This window comes from Castor canadensis, chromosome 5, assembly GCF_047511655.1.
Source record: "Castor canadensis chromosome 5, mCasCan1.hap1v2, whole genome shotgun sequence".
NCBI lineage: Eukaryota > Metazoa > Chordata > Mammalia > Rodentia > Castoridae > Castor > Castor canadensis.
Genome location: NC_133390.1, coordinates 88,543,583 through 88,554,958, shown reverse-complemented (window position 1 = coordinate 88,554,958; position 11,376 = coordinate 88,543,583). Strand labels below are relative to the sequence as shown.

At 39.2% G+C, this 11,376-nt stretch overlaps 1 pseudogene; it reads left to right on the top strand.

The window, feature by feature from the left end:
- Nucleotides 1–1,113: 1,113 nt before the first annotated feature.
- Nucleotides 1,114–2,234, top strand: LOC109674147 (josephin-1 pseudogene; annotated as a pseudogene).
- The last annotated feature ends 9,142 nt before the right edge of the window (nt 2,235–11,376 follow it).

Genomic DNA, 11,376 nt, shown 5'->3' with positions numbered 1-11,376 from the left:
CCCAAAAATATGCTATCTATAAGAGGTTCACTTAAGTTTTAAAAACATACATAGGCTAAAATCAAAGGAATAGAAATATATATTCCATGCAAGTGATAATTAAAAGAGCAGGGGCAGCTCTACTTATATTGGACAAAATAGACTTTAAGTTAAAAACTGTCAAAAGATAATATATTATAAGATGAAGGAATTTATCTATCATCTATCTATCATCTATCTATTTGTCTATCTATCTATCATCTATCTATCTATTTCTCCACTTTCAATAACTGATAGATCAGCTAGACAATAAATCAATAAGGAAACAGTGGATTTGAATAGACCAAATGAACTTAATAGACACATACAGAATATCTTATCCAACAACAGGATATATCTTCTCAAGTGCACACAGAACGTTTTTCAGGAAACATACATAAAGCCACAAAACAACTCTTAACAAATTTAGGAAGATTAAAGTCCTATCAAGCATCTCTTCTGACCACAATGATATGGAAATAGAAATCAAAATAGGAAAAAAAATTGAAAAACTTACAAATATGTGGAAGGTCTTGAATAACCAATACAACTCAAAGAAGAGAGCAAAAGTTGTGGGGGAAAAAATCCCCAAAACTTTAGGCAAATGAAAATGGAGACAACATTCCAAAACTTACAGGTGCAGGAATGCAGTGCTAAGGGGGAAGTTTACAGTGATAAATACCTATGTAGATTTAAGAGAAGAGTCTCAAATAAACAACCCAATTTAAATCTTAGGCATCGAGAGAAGAAGAGCAAGGTAAGACCAAAGTTAGAGAAAGAAGGGTTAATATCAGAACAAAAAAGAAAAGATCAGAACAGAAATAGATGAAGTAGAAACTAGAAAACAATAGGAAAGAGCAATGAAACTAAGAGTTTTTCTTGAAAAGGTAAGTGAAGTTAAGGAAGCTTTAAGAAAAAATACAAGGGAGAGCCGCTAACGTGGAATTTAGGTAAGCATGCCCCAGCCAGGGCGTGGTCCAGATGGCGGCCTGAGGCCGTGAGAGGGTGAGCAGCAGTGCGAAGGTGAGCTGTCCCTGAAGGCAGGGAGCTCGAGCCCGGGGACCCCATGGACCCGTGTGTACCGCGCCCGAGGGCATGGAGGGCTGTCCCGGAGGCCCCAGCGCGACCCCATGCTGTCCAGCCTTCGCTAGCTGCTCCAGTTGTGAGTTTTATCCAACTCCTACGTCCTGTCTTGTGAATCAGTGTTGTGATTGGAACGAAATGGAAGAAAAGGAGCGATGTGATCAGTTCTGTGCAGGCCTCCTCCATTGAGGCCTAGTTGGTATTTGTAGAGAGGAAAAGACAGCGAGGAAATTTGGGTTTTTTGAAGAGGGGAGTGGGAAAGGAGGGTGGGCAAAGGTGAACAACATCATACATTCTATATGATTTTTTAAATACCTGCCCTTAGACAGTGGTAGTGAAATAAACTAATCTAAAGTTATTTTTCTATTGCAAAGAGACAAGAGATGGATTTTTTTCCCTTTTGATTCCAACCTTTTCTCCCAGTGACACCAGGAAATAAGGTGGATCTCAGGAATCAAGGAAAGACAGCAATGTACATCTTCCTCAGGAGGGAAGAGTGGGGTGTTTTCAGCCCTTTCTGGAACCTAAAAAGAAAAACATGTGTTGGTGCCATGGAAAGGAGACAAGGCCAAATCTGAATGCTTGGAGCTGCCCTAGAAGGCACCCCCAAACCTACCATGAGAACCAGCTCAGGGGGCTCTGTGCCCTCCACACCCTCAATAACATATTCCAGGGCAGCTGGAAGGGCAACACTACCTTCACAAAGGAAATGATGCAGGAGTTTTTCCAGAGGTTGTGTCCAAACACCATGGTGACCCCACAAGAAGAGCAGGCTGGGAAATGGGAACTACGATGTGAATATTATTATGGTGGCACTTCGAAACAAAGGCTATGAAGCTGTTTGGTAGGACAAGCACATAGATGTTGGTGCCATTGCCCTAACCAATGTCCCACCAGCCTGTGCTGGAGTCCACTTAAATTGCCTCTCAAAAGGCAGCACTGGATCTGTGCTGGAGAGGTAGGAGGGGCCTACTACAACCTTGACTACAAACTCAAGATGCCTGAGTGGATTTGAGGTGAGAGTGAGCTCAGGAAATTTCTAAAACATCATTTGCTGGGAAAGAACTGTGAACTCCTGCTGATGGTACAGGAAGAGGTGGGAAGTCCATCAGAGTTGGAAAGCTGATGTGTAGCATAGTTCTATCCAACCTGCCCCTTGCTTCCACCCTCCAGCCCTCTGTGACATGCTGTGTACTCTACAGTGGGTCTCTCTAGCCACTCCCTAAACATCTCATTGGGTTTCCCCTTTAGATTTTCCAGTGTGATAGGACAGATGAGTAAACTGTTAAAAGAACCACCCACAGTTGTATGTGTCTGGGGAGGGAAGGTAAAGCAAGCCATCAAAAGCCTTTGTTCTATTTCAGAGAGAGGAGAGGGAGGCAAGCTGGGTTGCAGGCAGCATGTGGTGCCACTGCTAGGTTTTGGAGAGTTTCCTGAGAGAGCTTATGTTCTGGGTCTTTCCAGCCAGTCACCAGGCTCTGCATGTTACTGGATCTTCCAACCCATGGTGCCCAAAAGGAAAGAGGAAGTAGCCTCTCTGAGAGTCCAGAGCAGCAGTAACAACTCCCCCAGAATCTGTGCAAGTCCTTATAGAAAGGTGAAAGTCAGCAAGGACCCACCCCCTCATTTTTAAAAAAGAAGGCCAGCATTACCATGACACCAAGCCAGACAGGATACTCCAAAAAAAAAAAAAAAATTACAGGCCAATGTGTCTGATGAACATAGATGCAAAATAATCATCAACAAAATGATAACAAATTGAACTCAACTGCTCATTGAAGGATCATACTCCATGATCAAGTATAATTTTCTTTGAGATGAAAGAATGGTTTAACACATAAAAATCAATAACATAATATAAAGAACCATGTTAACAGAATGAAGGCTGAAAATCAGATGATCATCTCAATAAAAGCAGAAAGAAAGTTTGACAAAATTTGAAATTATTTTATGATAAAACCTCTCAAAAATTATGTATGGAAGGAATATACCTCAACATATAAAGACCATATGTAACAAGTATATAGCTTGACACCACAGACTTTGTTGACCCTGCAGTCATTTCCATACAGGCCAGAAGGGGTTACTTCCTGGCAGAAGATCTGTGAGTGGTGAAAGTAGTCTTTCATTTGTGTAAGGGACCACTATCACTGGTGACAGAGATGGGGCTTTGTATTAGGGAGCTGCCATGATTTGTGTAGACACCCCCTTTTTGCTACTTAAGAAGACTATTTGGTTCACTTTGTGAGCAGCCAGGTGACACCCTCCGATGCTGCCATGGTGTTGCAATGGCAGGTCCAATAAAGACTTCTCTTGAGTGTTCTTTCTTGTCTACTTCTGATTTTCATCTTTAGTAGAGTGGCTGAGGTGATAACATGAAGAAAAGAAGTAGTGGTAGAGATGGCAGCAGCAGTGGCAAGAGTGAAGCTGACACCTGCTAATTGGGGCCAGTGGTGGAGAGACACATTCTGTCATGACCCCAAGGATAAGTGATCTGTAGCATTTCGTGTCATGGGTCCTGCCCCCAAGACACAGGTGTGGCAATGCTTGCCACAGATGCTTCAGTTGCTCTAGGTCTTGACCCCAGGGTAGTATTGACAGGCAATCAGATTCCAACCCTGAGGCTGGTACTGTCAAGAGAGGATGCCACCTGCTGCTGCCCTCTGTCATTTGCCACCACTGCTTGCTAAGGATTGTAAAAACTCATCAAGGGCCCAGAATAACTGGAGGAGCCTCTCCTCACTTACCCATGGCTTTTATCCATGTAGAGCAGAAAAACCTCAGCCAACTGGTTTGTGACATGGCTATTATGTAAAACCATATAGAGGTTCCTCGAAAATTATAAATAGAAAGCCACCCATGGCCTTCTGTGTGGTATATAACTGCAATCCCAGCACTTGGTGGCAAAGGCAGGAGGATCATGAGTTCGAGGCTGAGGCTACAAAGTGAGTTCAAGACCAGCCTGTATCACAAAGTGAGACTTAATCTCAAATCTCCTTCTCCCTCCAAAAATAATTGAAAATAGAACTATTATGTGATTCACCATTCCGACTTCTGGGTATATTATCCAAAGGAAATGAGGTCAGAAGCTGAAGAGATGTCTGCATGCCTGTGTTCACTGCAGCATTATTCACAATGACCAAAATGTGGAAAAACCTGAGTCTGACAATAGATAAACGAATAAAGAAAATGTCACACACACAATGAAATATTTTTGAACCTTAAAAAAGGACATCTTGTCACATTTTATTATACTAAGTAAAATAAAGCAGACAGAAAGACAAATGGTAAATGATATCAGTTACATGAAGAATATTAAGAAAGTCAAACTCATAAAAGTAGAGAGTGTAACAGTGGCTCCCAGGGGTTACAGGTGGGTGAAATGGGGGAGATATTGGTCACAGGATACAAAGTTTCAGTTATAGGGCATGGAAAATTTCTGGAGACATTGATGAACAATAGTTCATCATACTGAATTGTATGCTTGAAATTTGCTGAGACAGTTGGTCATAAGTGTTCTACACACAGACAAACCACACAGTAGTCATGTAAGTTGATGGATATCTACTTGATTATCTTGATTGTACTGATCATTTAACATGTACATATATCAAAACATCATCATTGTAATCCTTAAATACACACAATTCTATATGTTAAACAAATGCATGGTTACACTTACTAAAAAAGTAAGCCTTTTAAGAAATTGGTTTAGGGCTGGAATGTAGCTCAGTGATAGAACACTTGCCTGGTATATGCGAGGCACTGGATTTCATCATTGGCACCAAAAAACAAAAGACAAAAAAAAAAAGAAATTGATTTAAATTCCCAATTCTTGATTCACACTTACACAATTTTCTTTTTTTTGCTTGTGTTTGTGGTGCTGGGAATCAAACCCCAGTCCTTATGCATGCTAGGCAAGCACAATACCACTGAGCTATACCACAGCCCTTATGCTCACATCATTTTATTGCTTTTAAAACTTGAATGAAGACACTTTTTTGAAGGGCAAAATACTCTACATTCTTGATGTTGACAAATTATTTACTATAAATGATTTAAATATAAAAACACAAAATTAGGCACACTTCTTAATAATTATAGCTCCTACAAAATTGAAGGAAATCAATCAACATAAAAGTAAAAATTTAATTCAGTTCATAAGCTGAATGGTATTGTTTTGCTGAAACCAATTATCTGTTGAAAACCTCATTTGATCTTGACTGTTACGGAGTAGATTTCTTGGATTTTGGCATACCTAATTAATAGTTCCATATCATGACTCAGTTGACTTAACCAATTTCCTTTAGTTTACTATACAAATATAAAATAAATATAAATTATTTAAGAGCACATACATAGTAAAAAGCTGAGCTAGGATAAAAATAGTTAAGTACTGATTTAAATATTTGAAACTCAATGTCAGCTCAATATGGGCAGACAGTACATTGCAAATATATTTAGCTTCTAAAATCAGGTCACAAAATAAATTTATTTCCAAGATGTGATTTATTCTAACTCCTGAATATGTGGGGCTATGAGTTCTTCTTGGGGTTGGGGTCCAGGACTCTAGAACTGTATGGGAGAGGCTCAAATGCTGCCATTGAATTTCAGACTATGAAGCTAGGCATCTCTGAAAAGCAATGTCAGGATGTATTGGACACTGTGGTTGCTTCCTTAACATTCATTTCCTTCCTCTTGTTTGCTACCTGACTTTAATTTGAGTATCTACTCATTTTCAACTCTATCCATGTGTTTGTGGGAACTTAACTACATCCCCATTTCTAGGGAAGAAGCATATGCAGCAACATAATTCTATCACTTGGTCAAGTTTTGGGTTTAGAGGTGACATGTGAGCTGAAGAACTGGGCCAAAGATACTGCACATAAACTTGGCTTTCAAGATTGGGGTCAAGAGAAGTAACTTAATGTCATCATTTTCAGCCAAATGAATTTTTTCATTTTTTCTCCAAATGAATGCAGATAATAAAATAGAGAGGTGTGGTTGTTATTAAAAATTTATTAAGAATCATTCCACATTACATACAAATAGCAACACATCACTTTGTAACCCATAAATGTATAAAATAATTATAATTTGTCAATTCAAATAATATTAATAAAATGTATTAATACCTCCACTCACTTTCATAAGAATTGACTGCTATGAGAATTTCTTTTCCATTATAAACAACTACAAATTCAAGAAAATATTTTTAAGAGATTGGACAAAAATAGTATAGGACTGGGATCCATAACAGAAGGAGAACAAGTGAGAGGAGGCTTCTGATGATATATTTTTCTTTCTCAAGACTGTTTCTAAGCCATAGTGATAGGAGGAAAACACAAAGCTGAGCCTCATGGTCTTCTTGTATCAAAGTGTTACAGCTTAGCTCGTGAAAACCTAGGCAGCTAGAATTTGTGAGGGAGAGTATTAGAGAGAAGTGAGCTACACTGAGAGGACCTCCAGAGGTCTACAGAGGGGACCCCTCAAATATTTGCCAAGTACTGATAGGGACATGCGTGAGAGGAAACTCATTGAAGCCAGGGGAAAGAAGAGACAGAGAGCAGCAGGCAAAGTTAATTCTTGGAGTTCCCAAGGTCTGGGATTAGTTCTTACCATTCTGAGTGGAGAGAAATAATATATTTAGCTTCGGGTAGAGATTTCAGAAGTGTCATGCCTTAGCATTGAGACTAAATTAGTTCTAGAATGAAAGACTTTGAGTTATCCACAATAACGTGTAAAAGTTAACCTCAACATGATCACCCTAAGGAACTTAACCATGCCTTTGAACAATTCTAAGACTCTTAGGTAAACAACATCCAGCACCCTACAAAATTACAAATTTTAAAATGATCAAAGTCACAATGTCTGATATCTAGTGAAAAGTTATCTGGTATAGAAAAAAAAAAGCAGGACAAGGGACCCATAAAGAGGAAGCAAATCAATTGATAAAGACATATCCAGAAATGATGAAATTAGTAGATAAGGACTAGAAACAGCTACAGTAATTTTTTGGGGGGCATTGACTTGCCCTTGCTAGGCAGTCACTCTTCCACTTGAAGCACTTCCCCCTGCCCATAAACAGCTTTAGAAACCTTTAAATATGTTCAAAGGATATAAAGGAAAATATGGCTATGATGACAAGAGAAATTGAAGACATAAAAAGACCCAAATGAAATTCCTAGACATGAAAAATACAGTGTCTGAAATGAAAAAGTATATTAAATAGGCTTCTGCTTAAGATGTAGAATTGTTTCCCATTCTGCCTAACTATGAGCAGAAAGCTGGACAATTTGCAAATCATAACATTTTTCAAGTCATTCAGAGAACTGAAGTCATAAATCCAGTAGGTGAACTGAAGAGTGGAAAGCCCTTCTGAGGAAATGTGGTTCCTCCAAGTTGTATTACCTTTGGCAGAGCTTGCAAAGAAGAAGAATTTATGACTGCCATCCCCCCACCCCCAGCAAGTCAAATTATAGCAGCTAAATTTTTAACAATTTCTTAAAGCCCAACTGAGTTAAACGAAAATAATTGGGTGTTCCAGATGCAAGAGGAAGTGGCATATACCCACAAACTCTTTTTCATAGGCAGGACAGGTCATTGAATAGTTTTCATATGCTTTTCATCAATTTCAAGATGTTTTTAACCATTGCTTCTTCAGATATTCCTCCTACTCTTGCCCAGAAGAAATGGATCTTTGCCAGGGCCATGAGGGTGGGAAGGGTTCTTGCTCCTTTTCCACTAGCCAAAGGCTTTATTTTATGTGAGGAGGAAGCAGGGAACAGATGCCAGTAAAAGGGCCTGAGAGCAAGGAGGTAGACCAGGCTCCAATTGGCTTCCTTAATGTCAGTGCTTTGAATGGGAAACAAAGGAGACATGGATTCTGTAAAACATCAAGACATAAGGGAACCATGCTGATTTTTTTAAAATAGTGGCTTTATTGACATATAATTCAAGTATAAAATGCATCCTTTTAAGGGATACATCTTAGTGGATTTTGGTATCAACCATCACCACTATCTAATTCAAAAACATTTTAATCACTCCAATCCCCAAAGGAATCCATGTGCCCCTTAATGGTCACCCTCTAAACAGTTCCTCCATCAACTCCAGTCCAAGGCAACCTCTGTCTCTATAGATTAAACTATTCTGGATGTTTCACAAGAATGGAATCAAACAAATTTATGTCCCTTTGTGAATGACATCTTTCATTTAGCATAATATGTCCAAAAAATCCATGTTGTAACATGTATCAGTACTTTCTTCTTTTTTTATTATTTGGTAATAATAAATAACAATAATATTATTAGATAATAATTCATTTGTGTAGCTATATCATCATTTTTTAAACCCATTAGTCAGTTGAGAAAAATTTGAGTTACTTCTGTTTTTTGGCTTTTATGAACAGTGTTATGAACATTTGTGTACATGTTTTTGCATGGACAGATGTTTCCATTTCTCTTGTGTATGACATGAAAATATAATTTCTCAGTTGTTTGGCATCCCTATTCTTCACATTTTGAGAAAATGGCAAACTCTTCTCCAGAGTAATAGCATAGAATTTTACAATAGTGGAATAGAGATCTCCAAGAATCCAGCTTTCCACAAAGGCAATTTATACATTAGCAAATATCAAAATCATTTTTTCAAAGCTCTAAAAATTAACCAAATGTTTGCAACAATGTAAAGAGTCTTTGTTTAAAATTAAAAAGCAAAAAAGAAAAAATGAGGTTGAATTTCAGTAAGGACTATGATTCTTGTGTCATTGTCCTATTTCACCAGCTCCACTATAGTCTTGAAAACTAGAAGCTTTGTAATCACAGTATTTGTGTAGACCAGTAACCTGACAGGAAATGGAGTGGACAGGTAGGTTCAGAAGGCTGGGAAAAGGCTCTATTTCCAGTGACCTATATGAAAAATGCTTAGAAAAGCTCCATTTCCTGGTCATGGGGTTATTTGATTGACTTCAGGTTGAAATACCTCTATCTCAGTGTGATTTTAAAAGATAATCAGTAGTTTAACATGGTAGCTGCTTGATGTGGTGATACCAATTTTGACAAATGAGAAGCTTTTCCCACCGAGCTCCCAGATATAAGTGAGAAAGAAGTTTGTCTTATTTAGGCACCAGGCACACCTGAGCACGCACACACACACACACACACACACACACACACACACCACACCACACACACATACCACACACACACCACACACACATATACCACACACCATACACACACTCATACAACACACATACACACCCATTCACCACACATACATACACAACACACATAGACACCACACACACACCACATATACACCCCCCCACACCTCACACACACCACACACCACACACATACCACACACAAACCACATATACACACCCCCACACCCCACACACACCACACACCATACACACACACCACACACACACACAACACACATATACCACACACACACGCACACCACACACACATACACCACATACACACACACCATGCACACACACCACACATAAACACCACACACACATACAACACACAAACATACAACACACACACACACCACACACACACACACACACACACACCACACAAACCACACACACACCACACACACCACACACACACCATGCACACCACACACACACACCACACACATGTACACACCACACACACACACACACACACACACACAAACCCTCCCACACACCCCCACCACACACACACACACCACACACACACCACACACATACACACACCACACACACACATACACCACACAACCTTTTGAACTTTTACTTTGGAGTGTGTCTCATAAGGAGTAAAATTTAAGAATTAAATTACCTAATGCCTAAGAGTATATGCTTTAGTCTATTAGCAATGTCCATCCACCCTCTCAATACTATAACAAGTCCTAGAGATACTCCTTATTTCTTTCCTTCTTTTTCTTTTTTGAGACAGCATCTTGTTGCATAGCCCAAGTTGGCCTTAAATCATAATTTCCTGCCTCAGCCTCCAGAGCACTGGGATCACGGGCATGTGCCACCATGCCCAACTGGTATTTTCCAATTTCTCCGTGATCCAGAGCACTCTGCAAGAAGGCTTCCACTTGTTTCCCCATTGAATACACCAGGTCTTTGATTAGTGGAGGTAAAATCTCTAGTCCACTGTGGATTTGGCATAAACCTCTTGGTCTCCTGCTCCTATTCTACACTGATAGCAAAAGACACCCTTAATACATATTTCTGAGCCCTCATTGTCCTTTGTATGTTGCGTATTTGTCCTCTTAATGGCTTCTCTGAGCCAACCTGAGAAGCACACATCATTCTCTACCCTATGTAGGTCTAGCTTCTTCCTCTTCCTAGATTCATGTTGCTGAGACTCCTCCAAACCTCCTGCCCCAATGGAAGGATAAAGGATAGTATAGTTGGCAAGAGCCTCTGAGGAATAATACTGTCAGCATCCATTCTGTTTCTTGTCTTTTAAGCCAGTCTGACACATGTACGTGCAACCATCAGATCGACTGGAATCAAGTTTCTTATATAAAGAGACTGTTCTCAGTAATCACCCCATCTCTTTCTTCTTGGATTCTGTATTATTACTCTGATATACCTTGATATGACTCAAACTTTTGACTTGGCTACCCTACTTCTGATCCAGTTTGCAGTCTTTTGAACTCCTGTATGTTTAACATTAAGTCTACCTAACACGGGATTCTCCATGGGTTTGTCTATGATGTCATTAACTTGACCCTTAGAATCTTTTCCAGATTCCACAACCTTTGCAAGTGTTTTGTGTGAGATTAGGCACCCCCCACACTACCAAGCACAGAGGTTTAAACACAAAGAATTCCCTTTTTGTTCTTTTTTTTCCCTTTATTCATATGTGCATACAGTGATTGGGTAATTGCCCCCTTTCCCCCCTTCCCCCTTTTTGTTCTTTTCAAATGTTCAATAAAGTCTTGATGTTGGATAGAGATTAGAAAAAGTTTCTCTACAAGAAGACATTTGAAGTCACTATTTATCTAAGAAAAAAAGAAGGGAAGAATTCTCACAAAATTGCTACTTTTGTGTAACTTAACAAGTAACTTAAACCCTCATTTGTTGTGATAAGTACTGGGGAAATATAATTTTTATAAGTTTCATGTAGGCAATATTTTTTTTCATGATTGTAGTGTTGTAAATTTTTGTTAGAAAAACCTTTCAGGAAGTACTCCCAGCTAAATTGGTGTTTTTTCTACCAATTTTTAATCTGTCTGGCCATTGTGAAT